This window comes from Microtus pennsylvanicus, chromosome 5 (genome assembly GCF_037038515.1).
Source record: "Microtus pennsylvanicus isolate mMicPen1 chromosome 5, mMicPen1.hap1, whole genome shotgun sequence".
NCBI classification, from domain to species: domain Eukaryota; kingdom Metazoa; phylum Chordata; class Mammalia; order Rodentia; family Cricetidae; genus Microtus; species Microtus pennsylvanicus.
This window is the reverse complement of record NC_134583.1, coordinates 46,713,747-46,738,183: the sequence shown is the minus strand read 5'-3', so window position 1 is coordinate 46,738,183 and position 24,437 is coordinate 46,713,747. Positions and strand designations below refer to the sequence as shown.

The window sequence follows — 24,437 nt, the reverse complement described above, 5'->3', positions numbered from 1 at the left end:
TCCCGGCAAGATCTGGTTACAAAGGATCCTGTAGGACATGATAAAGTGCTTGGATAGCAGCCTGAAACTAGAGGAAGCCACTGAAGGATTTTTAAATGGAGAGAAGAAGGATCAGATTTACATTTCAGAAAGATTATTCTTGCATCAGGCTAGAAGAAAGGTTAAATGGGCAAAACAAGAAGCAAAAATATCCGATAGGAGGCTGGTTGAGGAATCCAAAAGAAGTGGTTGGCTCTAGGCTAGGCCAGAGACAGGAGGGAAATGGAGACAAAGGACCAGATAACTATAGAAAAGGCTGGTCTTGTATGTGATGACGTGAAGTAGATGAAAAGCTGCTTTGTTTTTTGCAGGTTTTTTTATACTTTTATTGAAAATATTTTTTTCATACATTATATTCTGACCATAGCATCCCCTCCCCCTACTTTTCCAAGGTGCTCCTCTCCTACCAGTTTTAAGTAAAGCATGACACGGGTTTCTGCGTACATACTTGGCTGGAAGTTTCTGCTCACAAACAAGGCCTAGTAGAGCAGAAGCAGATTTGAGGTTATTGTAATGTGAGAAACTTCGTAGTAGGCATATTCCTGTAGGGGGACGCACTCACTGATTGCTTTTCTGGAGCTCAGAAGGCAACATAGAGAGTCATGCACATGAAATGGAAAGTTAACGGAACTTGACTAGGTGAGATTTTGCAGACTGAAAATGCCAAGAAAAAGGAAGCAGGGATCTAGGATGGAGCTGAAATAACAATGCTAGACAGAAGGAAAGAAGAGACCTGTTCAGATGCTCAAAAGAGGGACTGCAGCATTGTGCTGGGGTCTCAGAATCTGGAGGAGAGTGTGAAAATGTCAGCTGTGTGTGTCACCCAGTATTTCATGAGCCTTGGATGCAGACACATGTTCATTTTTGTATTCTCAGAACTAAAGTTGGCTAGGATTTAGAGCACTGGTTTAATGAATATCTTCGGCTATTGGACTTAGAAATTTGGACATTCGCTGTTAAGTAATGAAGACTCTAGGAAGTGTGTCTGTCTGTCTGTCTGTCTGTGTGTAAGACAGGAGCTCACCGTGTTGCCCAGACTAACTTCACACATTATCTAGCCCAATCTAGCTTGAAATTCCTCATTTTCCTGCTCTAGCATCCTGAGTGTTGGATTACAACCATGCACCACCACTCCCAGCAGACAAAGTTGTCTTAATTTCTACTCTCTTTACCATCATATGCTCCTCAGAATTCATCAGTTAGTCTAGAAATGTACTTGTTGAGCACAGTTCATTCAATGATCAAGATTCCTACAGGCAAATTCACCAAATTTTGCAAAATTATCAATTCTTAAAAATTTAGTTTTGAAACCAACTTCCAGTTTCCTACAACTGTCGTTTTACCTAAAAATTACTTCTGTCTGAAATGTACAGAGTTCAAAACAACTGAGTAGCATAAAACAGTTTAATATTTTTAGATTGGTTTTTTTGAGCTTTATAAATAGTTTAAGTTCAACTTAATTTAGCTTTAATTTTACCAAAATCTCTACATTAGATAGGTTATCTGATGCCATTCTCTGTGTGTTACATAGTTCAGACACTTGGGATTCAGATGCCTGAAATAAATAGAAACACCCCTTGGTTGAGCTTATAAATATATCTGTGACTTAAAAATAGTTAAAGTAAGCCAACTTTTTCAATAAGGCAAATCTTGCTTGCTTACACTAAAAACCACACAAAGATTCTCAAGATAACAAATTCTTAATAATATGAGCAAAACTACTCAACAGAATGCTAACAAATCCTACAGCTATAAAAAGGATTATACGCTTTATCAAATGGAACTTCTCCTAGGAATACAACCTGGGTTTATTATCTTAAAATCAACTAATATATTGTTTACCATATCAAAAAATAAGGGCTGATACCATACTGTACAGACAAAAAGAATTTTTCAAAATCTGATATTTTTTGAAACCATGAAAAAATGCAAATTTTCTAACCTATTAAGAGGAATGTTTAATGCTGGGTATGGTGGCACACACCTTTTATCCCAGCACTTGGGAAGCAGAGGCAGGTGTATCTCTGTGAGTTCAAGGACAACCTGGTCTACATAGTGACCTCAAGGACAGCCAGGGCTACACAGAAAAACCCTATCTCGAAAAACAAAAAAGAAGTATGTCTTTCTATATCACACTCCTGCCCAAGGCTCAGGGACCAGCATGAAGGGGAGGTGGAGAGATTGTTAAGAGCCAGAGATCAGGGAGGACCAGAACAGAACAGTGCCATCTGGACATGACGGGGCCACTGCATTCATGAGCTCATGGCACTGTGCTGCCAGTACAGGACCAAGGCAGTCGACTTTGTAGCACGGAAGGGAAGAGGTTCATGAGACCTCATCTCTGGAGAGGTATGGACAGTCGATGGTTCCTGGAGGACGAGAGTCAGTCTTCTTTAATGGTGTGGGTCCTGGCAGGTCAACCATTTATCAGAATATAGCCCCACACCCAGGAGTATACGGACACCACAAATTGGACTAAATGATGAAAAGGAGAAAGAGAAAGGAGAGGGGGGGGGAGATGAGAGTGGATCTGGGATGAGGACGGAGGATGAACACAATCAAAGTGCACTGTATGAAATTTTTTAAAAATTATGAAAATATTTATATAAAAGCCTGTCTATGAAATAATAGCTACCCCTAATACTTAATGTGGAAAGACAGGACATTGTCCCCTAAAATCTTGAACAAAAGAAAAATGCTCAACATTGCTACTTCTGTTTAATATTGTACGAGACTAGAGGTTCCATTAGGGCAGTTAGGCAAGAAAAACAAAAAATAAGTGAAAGACATCTGTACTTGCAGAAGACCAGCATTCAATTCTCAGCACCCATAGAGTGGCTCACAACTGTCTGTGACTCCAGTCCCAGGGGAACCAATACCCCCTCTGACCTTTGCCAGCTCCAGGCACACGTGTACGTACATGCTAACAGGCAAAATACCCATACACATAAAGTAATAAATATTTTAATGAAGAGATAAATTACCTTTATATGCATGATCGTGTATGTTTTAAAAATCCTAAGTACATACACTACAAAAATCAAGCGTATAGCATACCATATTGGTATTTAAAACTTATCTGCATATACAAATCTACTTTATTTCTATACAGAAATAATTCAAAAAGGAAATTAAAGAATTCTACTTGCAATAGCATTGAACAATAAACTAATAGAGAAATTTAACAAAATAGGACAAAACTTACACACCAAAAACTACAAAGCATGTTTGAGAGAAATTTTAAGAGGACTAAATCAATGGGAACACATCACATGCTGTGGATTAACAGACTTAACATGATTAAGATTTCAGTGCCCTCAAACCGGCTTATAGATTTCATTGCCTTCCTATCAAAATCGCAGTTGTGAGCTTGCACACACAAAATACCAAAGGAAAAGGCAATTCAGTTGGAAAGTCAAGGAACTTGAGAGAGCCAAAATAGTCTTTAAAAAGAATAAGGTTGGAAGACTCATACTTTCCAATTTGAAAACTTACTACAGAGTAATAAAGACTTCATAATGCTAGCATAAAGAAAAATGTGTTTTTATGGAATATAACCCAGGATACAAAAATAAAATCTTACAGTTACTATCAATTTTTCTTGAGACAGGGAATGTAGCTCACTAGGTAAACCAGGCTGACCTTGAACTCACTGAGATCCACCCGTCTCAAGTACTGAGAGTAAAGGTGTGTGCCATCAAACCCAGCTCACCAATTAATTTTTGACAAATATACAAGAAAATTTAAAAGAGTAGCTTTGTCAGCAAATAGCCCTTGGAAGCTGTACTGGCTGGTTTTGTGTGTCTACTTGATACAAGTTAGAGCCATCCAGAGGAAGGAGCCTCAGTTGAGGAAATGCCTCCGTGAGATCCAGCTGTAACGCATTTTCTCAATTAGTGATCAATATGGGAGGGCCCAGCCCGTAGTGGGTGGTGCCATCCCTGGGCTGCTGGTCCTGGTTTCTATAAGAAGGCAGGCTGATCGAGCCAGGGGAAGCAAGCATGTAAGCAGCTCCCCTCCACGGCCTCTGCATCAGCTCCTGCTTCTAAGATCCTACCTTGTTTTGAGTTCCTATCCTGATTTCCTTCAGTGATGAAAAGCAGTGCTAAAGTGTAAACCAAATAAACCCATTCCTCCCAGCTTGCTCTTTGGTTGTGGTGTCTTGTCGCAGCAGTAGAAACCCTAACTAAGACAGAGGCCTAGCTATCCACGTGCAGAAGAATAAAGCTAGATCGTGTCTTAGTTTCACATGACTGCAGTGAAACACCCGAGACAATTTTATAAAGAGAAACTTTCCTTTAACTCACAGTTTGGTAGATTTGGTGTTCATACTGCATAATGCAGGTTTGGTAAAGATTATCCCTGATTGTAACAACTCACGGCATAGAGGGCAACAGTAGATAGCGTGGGTTGAAGCAAAATGCTTCTCCAACCAGAACAGAGAGAGAAGGGATGAGCAGTTGTCTTAGTTTTCTTTCTATTGTTGTGCTAGGGACCATGACTAAAAGCAACTAGGGAAGGAAAGGGTTTATTTCAGCTTTCAATTCACAGTCCATCAAGAAGGGCAGGAACCTGGAGGCAGGAACTGGAACAGAAGCCATGGCGGAGTGCTGCTTATTGTATTGACTTTCTCTACATGCCTCGCCCACCCTGCCTGCTTTCTTAAACAACCCACAGCCATGTGCTCAGGGATGGCATCACTCACAGTGTGCTGAGCCCTCCCACTTCAACCAATGACCAAGAAAATTTCCCACAGACTTGTCGACAGGCCACTCTGATGGAGGCCTTTTCTCAATTGAGGTTCCCTCTTCTCATAGGACCCTAGCTTGTATCAAGCTGACAAAAAGCCTAATAGCACAGCAGGGTTCCATAATCCCTTTCGAAAGTATGTCCCTAGTGAATTAAAGACTTCTCAGCAGGTCCTGACATCTCAATGATTCTCAGTACCTCCTGATACCACCACTATAGGAACCAAGTCTTCACATGGATTTCTTTGGGGGACACTCATTCAAAAAGGTAGACCCTTACCTAACACTTCACATAAACATTAGCTCAAGCAGATGACTGATATAAATGTAGAAGTTGAAGTTACTAGTTAACATTCCATCTGTATCACCTCCTGCAAGGCTGAGGGTACATCAAGGAGGAAGGAGCAGAGCAACATAAGAACCAGGGGATGGGGAACAATTAATAGTCTTTTGGATGTAAGATAAACATATTGCAGTGACCTACATACCTGACCTACATAAGATTTAGGCCCATCAGCATTGCATGTGGATAGGGAAGGGACCCATGAGGTCCCACTCCTCCTTGAGAGTCTAATGGTAGTTAATGGTTGCTAGTGGAGAAGGTGCTATTTTCTTCAGTGGTGTAACCACTGATAAATTTCCCATGCGCCAGTAAAGAGCCTCCCACCCATACTCATGTAAGCAACTCTAATTAAACTCAGTGACTTATACCCAAAAGGTGACATGAAAATAGAAAGGAGACTTTGGGAAAGAATTTCAGTGGGAGAGGAGAAAGATGAAAGATGGTAATGACTGAAGGTCATTATATAGAGGCTTGACACTGTCAAAGAATAAAAACAAAACAAATAAACAGCTACAAATGCTTTTTTAAAGTTATTAAAACTCTTGGGGAGAAATCACAACAGTAAATCTTAATCTTGTATTAGACAACAGTATCTTAGATATGGCCCCAAAAGCTCAAGCAACAAAAGAAAAATTAGATAAATTGAACTTTAGTGAATTAAATATTTTTGTGCTTGTACATACATCATCAAGAAATAAAAATGTACCACACTAAGATGGAATGGTTGCAGGACACATCTGATGTGAAAGTTATATTGAGAATATTAAGAAAAAATTCTTTGGTTGGGGATTTAGCCCAGTCGGTAGTGTGCTAACACGCAGAAAGTCCTGAGTTTAGTCCCTACCAGTGCATAAACTGTGCATGTACATCTGTAATTCTAGCACTTGGGGGATAGCAGTAGGAGGACCCTAAGTTGAAGATGTTTGTCTCAACAACAAAGACTATAAATAATCTATACAACTCAACAACAAAAAAGACAACCCAATTTTAAAATGGGCTAAGGATTTAAATATACATGTGCCCAGTCAAACCAATTGATTATCTGGTAAGAACTGGATTGCCCACAGGCTCTCTCACCATGAACTAGGAAAAAAAATCCCTCCTGCTTCCAGTAGGGGGACGAGAAAAGCAATGAATCAGAAATCCAACCAGACCTCTTTCCTCACAAAGGCTCTGACCTCATGGGAAACTGCTTTAGCAGAGGCTGATCCACTTGGGTTGCACTGAATCCCACTCAATATGGAGGAAGAGAAATGTCCACTTTTAGCTGTATTTCCCTTTCCTGTATGTCTAAGCTGTGAGGTATGGATGGAGCTAATAGACAATGGCAACTGTCAGGAACACAGGCTCCTGAAAGACTGGCACGGAACTCTGAGACTACAGGACGCTTCGTTGCCCTCACATACCTTCCTCATATTTACTAACAGGGCTTCTGTCTAATAGCAGGAATTTAGAATTAAAAGAACTGAAGGCCCTTGACTCTATTTAAGAAGGCATCTCTAGGAAAACCCCAACAACAAAGAAGACAAAAATAAGATGAAAAATAAGTTTAATTTCATCACCACAGCCACAGAAAAGAGTAAACTCACCCAAGTCCTCCCTGAACGTGCATTACAAACTTCACACAGACACACACAAAAAAATTCCCTTAGTTCCTTCTATCAATACACCGTGACGGTTTCAACAAGATATTACAAGGCATGATAAAAGGTATTTTTTTAAAATAGCCTAAAAAATATAGAACTAAAGATAAATATAATCAGACTTATTAATTATCAAAGCAGGAGTTTTAAATAACTATGAATATGTACAAATAAATAGACAAACATCATGGAGGAAAGATAGATGATATAAGAAGAAAAGAGTAAAATCTGGTCTGGGGTGATGACTCTGTCGGTAAAATGCTTGATGAGAAAGCATGAAGACATGAGTTCGAATCCACAATACCCACATGAGAGATGGATACAGCAGAAAATCCATTTTCAGTGGCCATTATGATATCTTAGGATGGTTGTTTTGAACTAATGTGCCTGTAAAAGAATTTTATATCACTAATTTTATCCCTTTCTCTAGTAAATATTAATTATATATACTATTTACAAACAAGCCCACAGAAATAAAATAAGGTTAAGTTTTCAGGTCATATCTACATATCTACTAAAACGTTTGTTTGTAATTGTGTGTGCACATGTTCTTATGTATGAGAAGGCCGACAGACAACCTTAGGTGTTGTTCCTCAGATGCCATCCACTTTCCTTTGTTTTTTGAAGGATTTATTTATTTTTATGTGCATTGATGCATGTATGTCTCTGCACTATGGGCACACGGGATGCACAGAGGACAGAAGAAGGAGTCAGATCCCCTGGAATGGAAGTTGTAAACCAAGTGTGTGCTAGAAGTTGAACCCTGGTCCTCTGGAAGATCAGCAAGTGCTCTTAATTGGAACTATCTCTCCAGCCCTTGTGTGTATGGGTGTGTGGTGTATGTGTGTAGTGTGGTGGTGGTGGTGGTGTATGTGTGTATACTTTTTTTAGAAAAAAAAAAAAAAGATAGTGTCTCTCATTGACCTGGAGCTAACCAAATAGTCTAGGGAGGCTAGCAGGCCAACCAGCCCTAGGGATCCCTCTGCCACCCTAACACTAGAATTACAAAGAAGCCACAAGACCCAGTCTTTGTTAAAAACAAAAACAAAAACAAGCATACATACATGTGGGGGGGGGTGTTCTGAAGAGGAACTTGGGTCCTCCTGCTTACAGAGCAAACATTTCCATGTCTGAGTTATCTCCCAGCCCACATCTATTCAAAGTGTACATGCACCCAGCATGGTGGTACGTGTCTGTAATTCCAGCATTTGTCAAGTCGAGGCAGGAGAATCACAACTTCAAGCCCAACCTAGGCTACATAACAAGCAAGACCTTATCTCAATATAAGTTTATATATATTTACACACTCACAAAGTAATGAAGAAAAAGTATTATACTAAAAATATTTGAGAAGAACCCTCTCCCCAGTTGTTTATAAAATGCTGTACACTTGAGTCATCACGCAGTGACTGTGGAGTAAAATACACAAGAAAATCCCATTCCCAAAAGTTATAATTTCAAAGTAAGGAAAAACTTAGAATTCACTGAAACTTGGCCAGCCATAGCAAAATGACTTCAGTAAAACAGCTGCAAATAAATTAAAAACTAAAGCTAAATTAAATTAAACTAAACTTTAAATGACACCGATACTGAATGGAAATCTTTAAATTTGCTTAAATGAACGCAAACATTCAAGCTGTTCTAAATTTTACACATAATTAAGAGAAATAAAATTCTGGTAATTGACAAAATTGGTCATTTCTAACCAATTGGCTACTCTATGAGCTAAAATTCACAGACTGGCTATCCTTACTTTTCATCCTTAGTTTTCCAACAGGAGGGCTCCCTGGTCTTCACAGCTAAGTTCTCCACCTGTGTTCTAGATCTGTCGCTTGCTCTGGCTTCAGCTCTCAGGGAGAGAACCGGGAACTTCCTTCCTTTGTTCCTGCGGAGCTGAATGCCTTCAAAGCCTGAAAAACATTCTTGCTCTTTAAAGTCTTCAACCTAAGCAGTGCTGGGCTTGGGCCATTTTCCAGCACTGCTCACTTCCTCCAAGCCTGGGCTTCACTGAGACTGATGATTGTGACTCCTTCTGAAATGCTTTGAATGGGGATGAAGGCAAAGATTCTAAGCTAGTGCCTCTTTCTCCTTAAGAAAAGACAAATGAGAAAGAGAGGCCATGAGCCTTGCCTGCAGCTCTGTTGCTCTGGAAACATGCACTGGGCAGCTTCCTTGTCATCTGTCCTCTCCCAATGGTCACATCCACCCTGGTTCTCCTTCTGCCTCAACTGTTTTCCTGACAGCCCTTTCCATCATGGATTCAGTCCACATCATGGTCTGTTTGGAAACCTCTATTTCATGGTGGCAAAGTCTTACCAGCTCGCTTTTATATCCCCAGCCTCCACTTCCTGGTAAATGCCTTGGCATTGTTCAAGTACCCCATTTCTGCACCTTCCTCCACACTTCTTGGGATAAGAAAGAAGGACCTAGCGTGTTTCAAGCCTGAGTAAAGACAGTTACTTCTCCATCCTCATAACTCAGTCTCTGTGAATCTGCCACCTTATTACACATATCTCTCCCATCCCTGGTGAGGTCGTGAAATGACCCCTCATCTTCATCATCGGAGATTTCAAGGGAGTGAACATGTCTTTCTTCTGTCACCAGCATCCACTCCCTGGCCCTTCAGGTCTGCAAGGCCATGAGTCATCTCCTCTTTTAAAAAAAAAAAAACTAATGTTCTATTCCTCCAAAACTTTCCTCAAGATTTAGAGCATATTGCTTCCCTTATGCCTCATTCCCCACAAAATCTAGACTCCTCCCAGTGAGAGAGACAGATTAAGTTCAATGGCCTCAAATTTCTGTCTGTATACTGTCTCCCCACACACAGTGTACCACACACCCTCACTAGTGCACACATCTGCAGCCCTCATCTTCTCCTTTGGCTTTAAAGTCAAGAACATCTCAGTAAAAACCAAACCCTCCTTGTTATCATGGATGACTCTCTGACCGTAATTCTCCAGCCTCTCTTCTTTCCTGGGATCTGGCAAATACTACTTTAATCCAGTGACCAAGACAATCAACAGAGAAAATGTGTTGATATCACATTCTCCCTAATAGAATGTAGTGAAAAGGGACCTTCATCTCTATAGTATTCTCTTCCCATAGTCAATCCTAAGAAAAACATTTAAGTTGAGGAAAAATCTACAAAAATACAAGAGCAGTACTCTTTGGAACTGTCAAGGACACTTAAAAAAGGAGATGGAGAAACTGCCGTAGACCAGAGGAAACTGAACATGATGACTATATGCAATGTGGCATTCTAAATTGAATCCTGGGATAGAAAAAAGTCATTAGTGGAAAAACTGGTGAAATCAGAACAAAGTCTGGTGTTTGAGTTAATGACAATGTACCAGTGTTAGCCAATGTTAATTAGAGGAAGTTGGGTGAAGAGTATACAGAAACTCTCAGTACTATGTTTGCGACTTTTCGGTAAGTCTAAAATTTACTCCAGAATAAAAAGTTTGTATAAAAAATCAGCAGGAGAAAAATGAGGCTGACAAGAAAAATGAAATGAAATGAAAAACATGAACTAGACACAACGTCTCAGTAATATTTCATTTTTGGGCTCTGGAATCTAGATTTAGTTACCTTATTTCCTAAGCTATTGCAAATTGGGTTTCTTGAACATGCAATTGACTATTTACAAGAGAGGGGGCTGCAGGAAAGATATTACTGAAGATCAAATACAAGGACGTACAAATCAAGCATTCTACATGTTGCATCCCACAGCCTTAGTCTCTGAGACAGATCCTTAGCCTTGGCTGACCTCAAACTAGTGAGCCTCCTGCCTCAGTCTCCTTCCTAAGTTCTAAGATTAGAAGCATATGCATCCCATACACGGCTAACTTTATACTCCTGTGCACTGTCACACTGTTTTACCTCCACTCTGTCCTTAAATTACAGTAACTCGTCATCTTCACATCCTCTCCTGTAATCACTAATGCCGTCAGGTGTCCCAGATTCCTCTACGGAAGAACTGTTGGATGCATCTTACTGTGGTGTTTTTATTCTGTTGACAATGTTCATTCTAGTAGAAGTTTCCTTCCTTGACTTCTAATAAAATACATCTGTCAGTGTTCTCCTATGAATTCTGCTTTGCAGCTCCTCTGAGTCCTCCGTGACACTTCTTCAGACACTCTGACCACTAGCCACTCCCGCTGAGCGAGCACTGTAGTTCTCACTGCCCCACGACTTGATCCTAGTGCCTCTAGACTATGTGCCCTCGGCTCAGCTCCTTTCTGGAATATAAAGTTTATACACAAGCATCTTTTAGACCTTTTCCATTATACTTCACATGTGTCTTAAACTTGCTATAACAAAACAAATCATCTTACCTTTCTACACACCTGCTTCCTTGTTTCCTCAATATCTTCCCCAATCCTCTGTGTGTGTGTGTGTGTGTGTGTGTGTGTGTGTGTGTGTGTGTGTGTGTGTGATATGAATCTAAAATGGGGATCAGTTGCATGCACCAAGTGTATGCTAATGTTTGCAGAGGCCAGGAGAAGAAATCAGATCTGTTGAAGTTGTAATTATAGCTCCTGTCAGCCACCCAGTATGGGTGCTGGGAACTGAACTCAGGTCCTCTGGAAGAGTAGCAAGTGCTCTTAACCACTAAGCCACCTCCCCAGCTTCTCTTCTCAACCTTTAAATGTTAGAGAGTCTCGGGATCTGAACAAGGCCATTCCCCGTTTCTAATATACATACTCTCTTTGAGCAATAATGGGTCTATAGGGTTTCACTCATCTTCTGCCACATTTACCATATGAGGAAACCAAAACCAAAGGTTAACCCCACACTTTCCCATGAGAAAGATTTTTGACCAACCTGAAAATTTCTTCCTTCCTTTATCTTCTCCTTCCTTCCTTCCTTCCTTCCTTCCTTCCTTCCTTCCTTCCTTTCTCCTCTCCTTCTTTCCTTCCTTTCTGTCCTCCTCCTCCTTGTCCTCCTCCTTCTTTCTCCCCCCACATCAAGGTTTCTTTCATTCTGTAGTCCAGGCTGACCTTAACCTAATGGCAATCTTCCTGCCTAGCCTCCCAGGACTGGAATTATTTGCTGTGTGCGGTCAAAAATGAAAGGTAGAAAATAAATAAATGCAGATTTTCCAATTTGAAAAACTCACCTTGCTTCCTAAAATTCCTGTCACCCACCTCCCCTGCCCTACAGGTCTCTCTCTTTCCCTGTAGTCAAGCCCTTAAACACACACACACCAAGCTCCAAGGCTGGAGAGCTGACTCAGCAGTTAAGAGCACATACTGTTCTTGCAGAGTTCAGTTCCCAGCACTTCAAGTGTCCCCCAACTGCCTGTAACTCCAGCTCCAGGGGCATCCAATGCCTCTGACCTCAGGCACTGCACTCAAACACACACAAACTTTATTTAAAAATAATAAAAGTAAAAATCTTTTTCAAAGAACAAACTTAATTCCTGTAAAGATGAGGATGAAGGAAAATTCTGCACCTATTGTGTAACAGTTCATTATACATACTTTAAATTTATATATCAAATAAAATAACACTAATTTGTAATGTTGCCTTTCTCCATCCTCTTAAGATATTAACAGCTTTAATATATTTAGCATGTTCCTCAAAAGCAATGACCACCTCATTGTCAAGGTCACATTTCCCCAGAATGGGAGACCTTCTCTTCAGTCTCAGTGAAGGGTTTGGAGAAGAACATGGCACAGTTCGAATCCATAAGTGATGCGGTCATTGGAAACTTTACTCCAAGTCACAAGCCCCATTTGTATCACATTTAGGCAGTAGTTTTTGGCATGCACCCTGCGAGCGTAGATTCATGGAGTCACTTGACATATTGCATTTTAAAGTCATGCTTTAAATTGTTAACTTTTTAATTAAGTATAACATTTGTACAGGAAGGGCAAAAGTCAAGTGTTAAGCTCAATGCATTGTCTTAAAGTGAAATATTCATGAAATGTCACTCGAGTCAACAAACAAAACATTTTGAGCATCCTAGATGCCACTCCCAAGTATGACATTATGGCTTTTAAAAGCAATCGTTAAAAATGTATATTTAGAGTCATCTAACACATGCAGTTGTGAGGTCATACCACCGGGAATAGTTATCATACCGTATTAAATTTCTTTAACTAGGAATTCTGTGATAAATGACCTCTACAAAAATCCAGAATAAAATTGGTGAGTGCATTTCAGGTTAATAGGTCTTGTCCTGAGAACAGGAATACTTAGCATTTATTGGACACTTTCTAAGTACCAGGTACATAGCACTTTGTCTATATTAAATAATTAAATCCTTACACCCAGTTCCTAAATGAGAAAACTGAGGTAGAAGCAGGTTAACTAACTCTCCCAAAGGCACACAGCTTGAAAACGGCAGTCTGGACCCCGAGCCAGGCAGTCTGGCTCCGGAGTCCACAAGCTTAGTCACCATACCATACTGCCCTATCCAGTGGTTTGTTGTTCAAAATAAAGTAAATGAGAGCAAACCCTGTAATATGAGAGACTTTGCAAAGACTCAAATATAAGGTTACTCCCTCTTTCCTGACAGATGATTTTGGAAAAACAAAAAAGCAAAAACCTCACCCTATATTCAAACTTATACGGTATTTGCAGATGACTACCAAATATTTATGCCCAGCTCAGACCGCTCCTCCAAACTGCAGATCTACCTACCAAACATGCACTTCAAAGTCAGCAGCCCCAAATCCCAAGTCATCATCTTCCCAGACCAACCCCTTCCACGAGCTTCTGAGCTCACCACCACCCACCGGGCTGCCTAAGACTGAAGTACAGATGCCATCGAGGATCTTAGCCTCTCCTTCCACTCTTCCACGATGATCATGCTCCCTTCTTTTGCATGAGAAGCTCTTTGTCCTCTCTCCCGACAAGTTCCTGGTTTTTCTGTGCCGCTTATATCTGCCAGAATATCTTTCTCCCTTAGGATCGCTCAGAGCCCTAAGGAAGGACCGAGACAGGGCATCAAAGCTTCCAGGTTGCTTACTGTCATCCACTTGACAGACTTCACACACACACACACACACACACACACACACACACACACACACACACACTTCCTCCCAAATTGGTCCCTCTAGACTTTTATCACATTCCTACCCAGTTTCTCATTTTACTTTTATGGGGAATATCCTCTCAGACCACCACCCCTAAACTCTATGGTTCAATAACTCTCAATCTCTAAATTCAAATTTGGGACAGACGAAGAACCAAAAGAATGAGAAGCCAGGGCTGATAAGGAGACAGGGATAACTAGCACAGGGTAGTAAAAGGAGTTAAGATGGAAGGGAGGAGAGAGGAAAGGACGGGGAGATGAAGGGAAGGGAAAGGTGTGAAGCAAGAAGAGTGACGAACAAAAGAAAGACCCAGGGAAAGGTGCCGAAAGGACCATCGGACAGACGGACAGAGTAAGAAAACGGGGAGGATTTGATGGAGGGAGGCTATAGACAGAAAGAGCACTGAGCAGAGGGAAGGGGAAAGAGGGGAAAGAAGAAATGTGAAGGGGGCGAGAAAGAACAGGGCAGTGGGGCAGAAGCAGACCATGGCGGAGTAAGGATGGAAGACGCGAAGACCAGTACAGAATGGAGAAAGCAAAGCAGAGAGGATGAAGGGGACCGGACGGGACAAGAGGATCTGGTGCGTTAGTGGCAGGGAGAAGGGACGGCGCGGCTCTGGGGCGGGATCCGGCGCCGGGGCCTGGGGCCGGGAAGTGGAGGGGTGGAGGGCGGGCTGGAGGCGCGGGGACCGCGGCGGCGGCGCGGGTGGGGGCGGGGGCGGGGGCTCGGCGGAGGGCGGGGGCTCGGGTTACCGCGCGGAGGGAGGGAAGGAGGGGAGGGGGCTCGGGCCGCAGCGGCGCATCTTGCATCCTCCGCGGGGTGGCTGTGCAGGAGGCGGCGCCCCTGCGGCGGTGGCGGACAGACGGACGGACCGACCGACGGCCGAGCGAGAGCAGACGGACGGCGGGCCGCACCGAGGGCACTGTGAGCCCGAGCCAACCAGGGCGGACGATGCGCGGCCCCAGGCCCCGCGAAGGCGGGTGCTGCCCCGGGGGTTGACCGCGGCCGGACGGCGCCCCAGAACCGGGCAAAGGAGCCCGCATCGCGCGGAGGTCAGTGCCCGGCCCGTCCGGCCGCACCCGCGGGGTCTGTCGGCCTCCCCGACTGCGGCGGCGGCGGCGACGGAGCCGGGGGCTTTGTTCTGTGCCGAGACAATGGGGGAGGGGGGGCCGGGGCCTGCGGGAGAGAGCGAGCGTGAACGTGAGCATGGGGCCAGGGCCGGGGGGTCTTTGTGTGCGGGTGTCATCGAGTGGGAGTGTGTGGCAGTGCTTGAGTGTGCGCGAGGGGTGGGGAGTGAGGGTTGGGCTGTGTGTGTGCAGCGAGTGTGAGTCAGTGAGTGTCCTCGCGAGGTTGTGTGTGCATGTGCGTGTCACTTGGAGGGGGTGTGGGTCAGAATGAGCTGTGTCGGGACTAGCGGGTCCTTGTGAGAGTGCGTGCTTGTGTGCGTTTTACCTGGCTCTTTGGAGCCATATGTCAGAATGCAGGGATGGGTGTGTGACAGAGACACGGAGACACAGACAAAGAAACTGAGGGGCAGAAGTAGAGAAGCAGAGGAGAGAGGACAAAGTCTGTGTTCTGAGTGCATCCTGGTGCCGAGCCTGGGAGTTTGTGTCCAGGATGCTTAAATTAGAGTCCTGGTGAGGGGACAGAGAGAGGTCACTGCAAGCCTAGGTCCCACGTGGAGGGGGTGGGGAGAAAGAACTCAAAGGCACAATGAACTCAGTGTGCATGGGCTGGGCCCACAGCCACAGGTCATAGGCCAGAAAAATATTGTCGCTTATGTCAACTCTTCAAATACCCACATGGGACACAATCATAGCCCTACTCAACCCCATAGGGACTCAGTCCCAGGCAACTTACATTCTCAAGAGATAACACGCATAGTCCCCGGACATCCCTAAAATGGCCTGTCAGAACCAACTAACACCCATTATAGGTGTCTGTCAAGCCAGAATGTACCTGTGGGAGATGATGTCAGTACAGTGTGCATACAGCAGAAGTGTTACAGCCAGGATACCTGGCCATCATTGTCACAGCCAACTCATACCACAGGAGACCATGGTCCTGCCAACGCCTCTCAGACCAATACACGTCCATTGGAAATACTATCGGGCAGCACATCATAGGGATTTTCATGTATTTCCTCAGCCTGCTCAAGAATTACAGGTATGTTAGAGACCTGGAGCTAGCAGAAGGCTGGGTTGCGACTGCTCTTACCTCAGAGCCTCTTGTACAGCGTCTAGAAGACAGTCATGGGCAATCTGTCTACGTTACAAGGAGAGCTGTAGTTTTGTTACCGCAGACCTCCAGAACTTCTGTTTCTGGGCACTGAGAACTAGACTGTTTTCTCCCTGACCCTACATCCTACCATGGCCCTAGGTATCTCCCAAAACCAGCTTCACAGTTTCTTTATGTCTTTAGCTCCTGGTACCTTCTCTCCTCCCAGGACTAAACTCCCACACTCCACTCTGCGCATAACCCCCATCTCTTCACAGCTTTTAGATGCCTCTTCTCTTGTTCTATTCTTTAACCCCATGGTTCTCAACCTTGCTGACCCTGTGACCCTTTAACACAGTTCCTCAGGCTGTGGTGACCCCCAACCAGAAATTATTTTTGTTTCTGCTTCATAACTGTAATTTCAACACTGTTGTGCATCGTAATATAAATATCTGTGTTTGCTGATGGTCTCAGGCGACCCCTGTGAAACCCACATGTTGAAAACTGCAACTTTAACCAGATATGACCTTTTCCCTTGACCTCTTGCCCTTGAACTCCTGCTAATCTGCTCCTCTTCTTCCAGCTCACTGGTGAAGAACCATCCCTTCAAACACTCCTCGACACTGTGCTCCATTGTCTCTGAGTCTTCTCAAATGTGAATTATCAGTTCTGTCTAGAATGATTTCTCAGCTACTGACACATTTAGAAATTCTGGTTTCTGTAAATCCCCAGGTCAGACCTTCTATAAAGAATTTTTTTTCACATACCCAAATCACTCACCCATTGTTTTCAATAGACTAATTAACTTACTGGCTCATTCAGCAAACACATACAAAATATCTATTTTTTCCAGACATTGTAGTAGAGTGGGCTTTTCCAAAAGTCAATAAAATGGGCATGCTCCTTACCCTCAGGCTTACACAGTCAGTGTGGAGGGGGGCGGTTGAGTGTCATAACATAGCAGTGCTCATCAAGACAGCATAAGCAACCATGGAAAGTTCAGAAGAGGCTTTCTGGAAGAAGCCTTAAAACTGGTGAGTTAGTCAGGAGTCAATCGAGGAAAGGAGAAATGAAAATTAGGCAGAATGGGTGGATAATATTCCACGCCAAGAAGACGGCATTTGAAAGTTCACGTATCTGTGTCCGAGGGGTAGAGCAAGCCCGTAATTGTAACATTTACAGCAAGAAGTGTGGAGAGAGATGGGAGTGTCAGGAGGAAACTGAGATCATCCAGGGGCTCCATGGCCACAGGAAGCTCATTTGACCCCAGAATAATGGAAAGCCATCAAATCATTTGAAGCTGTAGCCAGCTTTGTTGTAGAAACCCTACTCCAGCAGGTCTGTGGTGCCTGGGGGAGGCGCCTGGGAATAGCTGTGGGGCATTGCTGAAACCCTGGAAGGGGGTCATGCTGGCCTGCACTGGAGGAGCAGCCGGAGACAGGGCTTGCTCTTTAAACAGCGGGGTCAGCAAGCTGACAACGTGAATGTGGGTGTTGGAGGGAGGGAGAACTGGAGAGTGGAAATCTGGTTTGCTCACTCATGGGAGGAACTAAAGGCACCTGGCTTGAATTCCCTCAACATTATATCTCCTCGCATCTCACTGGCATCCTCTAGAGTCCTTTGTCCATCCTCCCCTAATAACAAGTAGGTGTCTCTTCTGCTTAAGACCAGCCCCCCACACCTGCATTTAGGATACCATTCCTCACTGCATCATGGGGATTTAACTTGACTATTTCTTGTCTTTCCCATGTCTCCTTGCTTCCATTCCTCCTGGAGACACATCAGAATTCTGTCTTTAACCCTGTGATGCCCTGTAGGTAAGAGGCTTCCTCAGTTTACTCCACCATTGTGTTTTGTGAGGGACCCTTCTGCATCAAGCTGTGCTCACTTCATTTATTCCCACTCCTCCAAAGACACTCTTTTCCCTGAGAGAAAGTGACCTCTCTCCTGCCAAATCAAGGGGATTTTTTTCAAGAGTCTTCAGCTGCTTGACCTCTTGGCAGGAGCTGACATAGCTGAGCTTTCCTCTCTGAGCTGTTTTTGATTTTGACTTCTGAGTCACCGCTTTATTCTCTTAACTTGAAACGAGACCTGATGTGCTAGGCAGGCTGCTAGGTGATGAGAATACAACGGTAGAATCACTGTTTCTACCCTCAGTGGGGTGACACTTTAGTGCCAGGAGGCAGGCAAAAATCAGATGACGGCAGTGTGGTGGGATCTGTGCATCTCTCACGGAGCTCCTCCTGGCTGTCCTTGGTGCCCTTGGGGTCCTTTGCAAGGCCCCTAAATACTGCTGTTGAGATTCTGACCTGCCTCTGATTATCTCAGTGACATGGGCCTCTGATGACCATCTTCCTTGTTTGCATGGTTTTAGCTCTCATAGACTGATGAGTCCCAAATACCTCTCCTCTGAGCTGTGACCTTTATGTACCTGAGATATACTTGATCATAACGTATAGCTTACAGACCCCTTACCACATACAAACTTGAACTCAACTTCTTTCCCCAAATCCCTGTCTTTACAAGCAGACATTAGCTGTAACCACTGTTTTCTGTAAGACCAGGAACCTGTTGATTCTGCCTCCTTTCCACAGTGTCTGACATCTCATCCCGTTTCCTCCCTCATCTCTGTGCCTGCAGCCTTTTCGCCTGAACTTTTGGAGGCACCTCCTAATGGGTCTGTACTTCCCTTCTCTCTTCCGATCTCTGTCTCATTGCAGCAAGCAACTTGAATAAAAATGCAAATCCAGCCACTTTACTGTGCTTTAGTGTTTCTGTTTCCTTTGCAGGAAATCCCAACTTTTAAATACGGTCTATGAATCATAATCTTCTCTCTTCCCAAGCCTCCTTAGCTCATTGTTATTTCTCTAGCACTCAGATTTTGAGCTCAAGTTCTGTTGAGTTCCTCATAGCTGCCAACAGACAGTGCGTCCTTCCATTGCCCCTAGAGCTGTGCGCCCGCTGTGCTATGACTTCCACAGCCCTTCCTTCCTTCCTTCCTTCCTTCCTTCCTTCCTTCCTTCCTTCCTTCCTTCCTTCCTTCCTTCCTTCCTCGTGCTTCCCCTTCTCACTCTGACTCTTCCAGAGGCTCCTGGATTTCTCTTTTGTCACTGCTTATCCTTACTCTGTTTCTCCCACAAAGCTAGGACTGCTCACTGTCAAGGTTGCATCTTTGTGACCCTTGGTTCCCTACACAGGCTCGACAAGGAACAAAGAAATGAATGTGTGAGCTCATTCCTCACTCTCACTGTTGAGGAGACCTCTTCCCAGCTGCCCACACGATGGTGGCATAGGGTCCTCTTACCATGTGGGAGACACTTTCCCTACCTCTCCACAGCGGCTCCTTTCTTACCCAAGGATCTCTCCTGCCCCAACCCCGGATTTCTCTTTTCCTGAATCCTCTTCCTCTACTCTGTTTCTTTCATTTACTCAGCAGCTATTTAAGAAGCACTGGAGTTAGCAAGCCTGTGTCCTGGAGACCCTTGTCTGAAAGCTGTGGTCTATTAGTTGATTTTCTCATTGCTGTGATGGAATAACTTGACCAAAGCATCTTTTGAGAGAGAAAGGCTTTATTTGGCTTACAGTTTGAGGGTGTGGTCCTCCGTGGTGTGGAAGGCATGACAGCAGGAACATGAGGTGACTGGTCACATTGCACAGACAGGCAGGAAAACTATGGGATGATGGCAGCCGCCTTTGGGTGGGTACTCCCACCTCAGTTCCATCTCTTTGAAAACACCTTTGAAGATAAACCCAGAGACTTGCTTCGTAAGGGATTCCGAATCCAGTCAAGTTGGCAATGAAGATTAACCACCATACCTATCCCCAGACCACCAGGCAGTATAGGCCTGCCAGATTCCCTCCTAAGGGGATGCCTTAGGCTGTTCCCTCCTCCAGCGCCCACCCACCCTGAGCTCAACTCCTGGTATTCCAGTCCCTGCTCCTTCCAATCCCAGGTTCCCTGATTCCTGTACTCTCCTCCTTGCCCAGTTCTTGCCTGGCATGGCAACAGAAACCAGCCTGGACTCTCCCCTCTCTGGGGCTGGTAGTACCTGTTATCAGAAACCTCTCCCAGAATTTCAGCTGCCAGAGTCCAGTTTCTCACTAGCATTCTGCTGCCTACCCCTTCTGTTCTAGGGTCTACAGTTGCCTGTGTAACTCTCTGAGATCAGGGCATTTTCAACCACTGGCACTTGGGAGTGGGAGCTTCCAGTTCCCTGGTTTAGAAAAAAAAAAACCTGTCTTCCCCCTCTGCACCCAACTCAGTAGAAGGAACTTGTAATATCTCAGAGCCTAGAACTTGGCTTCCTTGTGCCTTGCCAGGAAGGGAGAAGAGGAAGACAGGAAGAGAAAGGACAGCAGCTGTACCTCAGGCCTTCTAATGGGTGACTAAGCTTATGAGAGCTTCATTTTCTCAGGTGAAAATGAGAGTAATGACTTCCACTTAGAGTAGTTTGGAAGGTTCAGGAAGAAAATGTCTTAAGTTTTCAGCTACTAACTTAGCTGATTGAATCTCACTTTTTCCCATGCTGGGTCTTGACTGCAGGACCTTGTAATTAATCTTATATCTAACATCTAGGTTTTCATATTGTCCTTCCCTGCCCTCAACCTGCCTTCTGAGTTTCTGTCTTCACCTTTTCTGCCATCTCCAACTTCATTAGTCTCCTCTACAACCTGGACCGTGATTGTGGGGATCCAGCTCAGGAGGATCAGTTCACAGGCCTCCCCAACTTTAAACACCATGGACACAGAGACTTGATTTGTCTGAACCACTGCTCTGTCTCTGGGGTTTAGTGAGTTTGGCACACGATAGGCCTTAAATATTTGCTGACTGCGTCTGTTCATGAATCACCTCCTTGCATACCCTACATCTGCTCCTTCCTTCCCCATTTTTTTCATTCCTAGAAACCTGGACATCCAGGTTCCTTCTGCCCTCTCACGGTGTGAGCCCACGTCCACATGCCTATGTACCTGGAATGCTGATGACCTTACTGCGATCTCTTCCTCTGTTCACCCACAGTGCCAGATTCATTCTCCTGAACTATTCTCTTTCCCTGCTGTATGCCTGACTAGCTACACAAGCCTTTTCTTGGCTCTCCAAGCTCTCCACCAGAGAGGCAATTGGGCTAGCCAAAAGCTTTAGTGTCCATCAAAGTTGCCTTTTAGATGTCTCTTCACTCCCATCTCCCAGGCTCAGATTCCTCATCTGTGGAAGGACACTCATCCCAGAGGTTGATGTGTGCATCACACTACGGTACCAGTGAGCAGTAGTCGAACCTTAATGCTAAACATTTCCAATTATCACTTAACTCTTGCATCAGTCAATTGAGGTAGGCACTTTGATACACACGTTATGTGTATCCAGGCAAGATGACTTAACCTTATCATCTCAACACTCAGGTAGGATGATCAGGAGTTCAGGATCAACCTGGACTGCTTAGTGAGTTCAAGGTCAGCCTGAGCCTTAGCCTTAGGAGACACTGTTTGAAAAAGAAAGAGGAGGAGGAGGACGAGGAAGAGGAGGAGGAGGAGGAGGAGGAGGAGGAGGAGGCCTTAGGAGACACTGTCTGAAAAAGAAGGAGGAGGCGGAGGTGAAGGAGCAGGAGCAGGAGCAGAAGAAGAAGAATTATTGCTGTGGTAGAAGAAGAAGAAGAAGAAGAAGAAGAAGAAGAAGAAGAAGAAGAAGAAGAAGAAGAAGAAGAAGAAGAAGAAGAAGAAGAAGAAAAGTTATTGCTGTGGTCTATGCCGCTCTCCTGCTCTGCCACATGTGACATACTCTTTGTCTCCCTGTTGTAGGAATGCAATAAACATGCATTAATAGGTTCGTCTATGCTGAGTCTAACCTGGTTTGTACCTAGTTATGAGTCAATGCATTCTCTCTGCTTTCCCACCACAGGAGCCTTGCCCCCTTACCTCTCCCCTGATGCTATTCTTTCCAATACCATCAGTGGCCTCCTTATCACTACAGTCAGCAGCTACTTCTCAGCCTATTGTCCTCACTCAAACTCTTGACGGCACTTGGCATGGTTGCTCTCTCCTTCTTTCTGAGGTGTCCTCCTTCCCTTCGGAGACGCTGCCTCCAGGAAGAAGAAAGGTCTCAGCTTCCTTTTCTCTGTGACTGTTTACAGAGCTTGGGCCTAGATTCTTCTCACTCTCTAGACCCTATCAGATTGGCATTTCCACACCTACAGTTTTTAGTTTGTCCACATCCATATCTCTATGCTACGCCGTTCCTACAAGCCAGACCTGAAGATCCAATTATGTCTGGGTGGTGATCCCAACATCTACTCCCCAAGTGACTTCTTGTCTTCAGTATCTTAATAAGAACCACTTTGATATCGTGATTGGAACCCAAGGAGAGTGTCAAGCTTCTCCATTCCTTCACCGCTCCTGCAGGGTCCTCAGCCAGATCCTGTCCACTTCACCGCCTCCATCTTCCACATCTTTGTCTTTTCATTACCCTCACCACTAACCTGCACTATTGCGGGCTCTTTGTATCTAATCTCTGCCTTCACCGTCCTGCTAGGGTGCTCCCCTCAGCTTCCCTGCTGTTTCCTCCTCTGTTTTGCCTTTTTTAAATTGCAGGCAACATGGAGTGTGCATAGTCCTGAGATCAGATTAGGGAGACATTAACTCGGGAAAATTGTTTTACTCTGAGCCTCCATTTCCTCATTGGAAACTGGAAGCCGGGATTCCTTCCTCACACGGTTGTTATGATGATTAAATGAGATACTGTCTGTGAACTGCCTGGCACGGGGCCCAGCACACAGCAAAAGCTCAGAAGCAGAGCCTCTTCTGCTTTTCTCTCCTTTCCTCAGCTCTCCCTGGAGTGCCTCCTGGGAACACATCCTTGGTAGAACAGAGCCAAGCCTTGGCAGTGCCCTGGCCACTGCCCTAGGATGGGAGTGGTGGGGGCACATCTCGTGGACATCCACAAAGCAGGTCCAACAGTGTTCTCCTCCTCCCACCGCCTCTCTCCCCCTCCCCTCCTTCCCCAACAGCCCCCTGGCCTGGCTGTTCCTCTGTTGTAGTACTTGCTCTCCTTCAGGCTTGCTGCTTCCATGCTCCCACCAGAACGCTCACCCCTTCCTCCTTTCTTTTCGCCTGGCCCTGGATCCACATCTCCCTTTGCTCACTGAGGCTACCCTCCTAGCCTCTCCCTTCTAGCCCAGCTGCTGTTTATAGCCCCCCTCCTCACCACTGTTGTCTTTCTGGTCCTGCCCCTCGCTGGCCCTGGGACAGGAAGTTGAGGGAGGAGGCTTAGGCGGTGCCAGCTCCCCTAGCATGCTTCCCCTTCTGTACCTCTGGGCCACTCCTAGACTTCCTCCAGGAGAGATTCTTCCTTCCCTTGTGGTCCCTCTGGTCCTCCCCATAGCCCACCTTTCTTTCCTCTCCCATGTTTCTAGTTGATCCCAGCCCTGTAGACATACAGGCTGGGGACAAGAAGGGGGGCTCTGCTAGCTAGGAGAGGGGGGATTGACATCACGTTTCAGGCCCCAATGAACAGTCTTGCCCCTCCCCCTCTTAATGAGAACCAGCTGTGGTTCCAGAGGCCCAGATGTGGGGATAGAGGGGGAGAGTGAGATGGAGTCAGGACCAAGTAACAGGACTGAGGACAAAGTCAGGGCATATGGGAAGGCAGCACTGGGTGGAAGAAGAGCTGTGACCCAGCCTGACAGGAGGCAGGACAGATTGGGGAAGGAGGCAAGATGGATGAGACAGACCTGGGAAGGAAAGAAATGAGACTTGGGAGGAGGAGCATGTATTAGGGAAGAGGCAGTGAGAAACACTGGACAGATGGGAGGCACGGTGCAGAGAAGAGGCTGGAGAAAGGATGAGACGGTCTCGGGAGAGAGTCTGGAGTTCGAGTTTGGAACTGGAAGCTGTGGAGCAGGAAGTGATGAGGCATAGTCCAGACAGAGGCCCTAGGGACCTGGAGGTCACAGCTGCAGCCGCAGAGTTGACCACGAGTGCCCCGGCAGCATGTGAGAGAGCATGCCTGCGTGTGGGTGGGTCTGTAAGTGTGTGTGCACGTGCCTGCCTTGTCAGTGTGTGTGAAGTAGACAGTGCGCTTGCCCGGGCAGGAGGGACATGTGTGTGAGTAGTCGAGGATGTGTATGTGTCTCTCTGTGTATGTGAGTTAGAGATGCCTACGTTAATACACTAACACGTGTGAAAGTGGGTGTCAGAGTACATGTGACGAGGGGTGTCTGTATGTAACCTGGTTGTGTCTTAAATTAAGTCTGTGTACAAGTGCCTGTGGATCGAGCCTGTCTACATGTGAGCGGCCTGACTGAAAAGATCTGTGTGAGCTAGTCTGTCAGTGTTCTGTGTGTGCCAGGGTGTGCGGAGGCCTATGTTCTGTGTAAGCCTGTGTGGATCGGTGTGAGAGTGCCCTGAGGGA

General features: G+C 45.1%; 1 protein-coding gene across 1 annotated transcript in view; it reads left to right on the top strand.

Moving 5' to 3' along the window:
• The first annotated feature begins 14,639 nt into the window (after positions 1-14,639).
• The window catches only part of Dchs1 (dachsous cadherin-related 1), a 32,620-nt gene continuing 22,822 nt past the window's right edge, over positions 14,640-24,437 (top strand). Inside the window, exon 1 of the mRNA XM_075971793.1 lies at positions 14,640-14,871. The gene's annotated coding sequence lies outside the window, so the exon portion shown is untranslated. The remainder of the gene's footprint in view (positions 14,872-24,437) is intronic.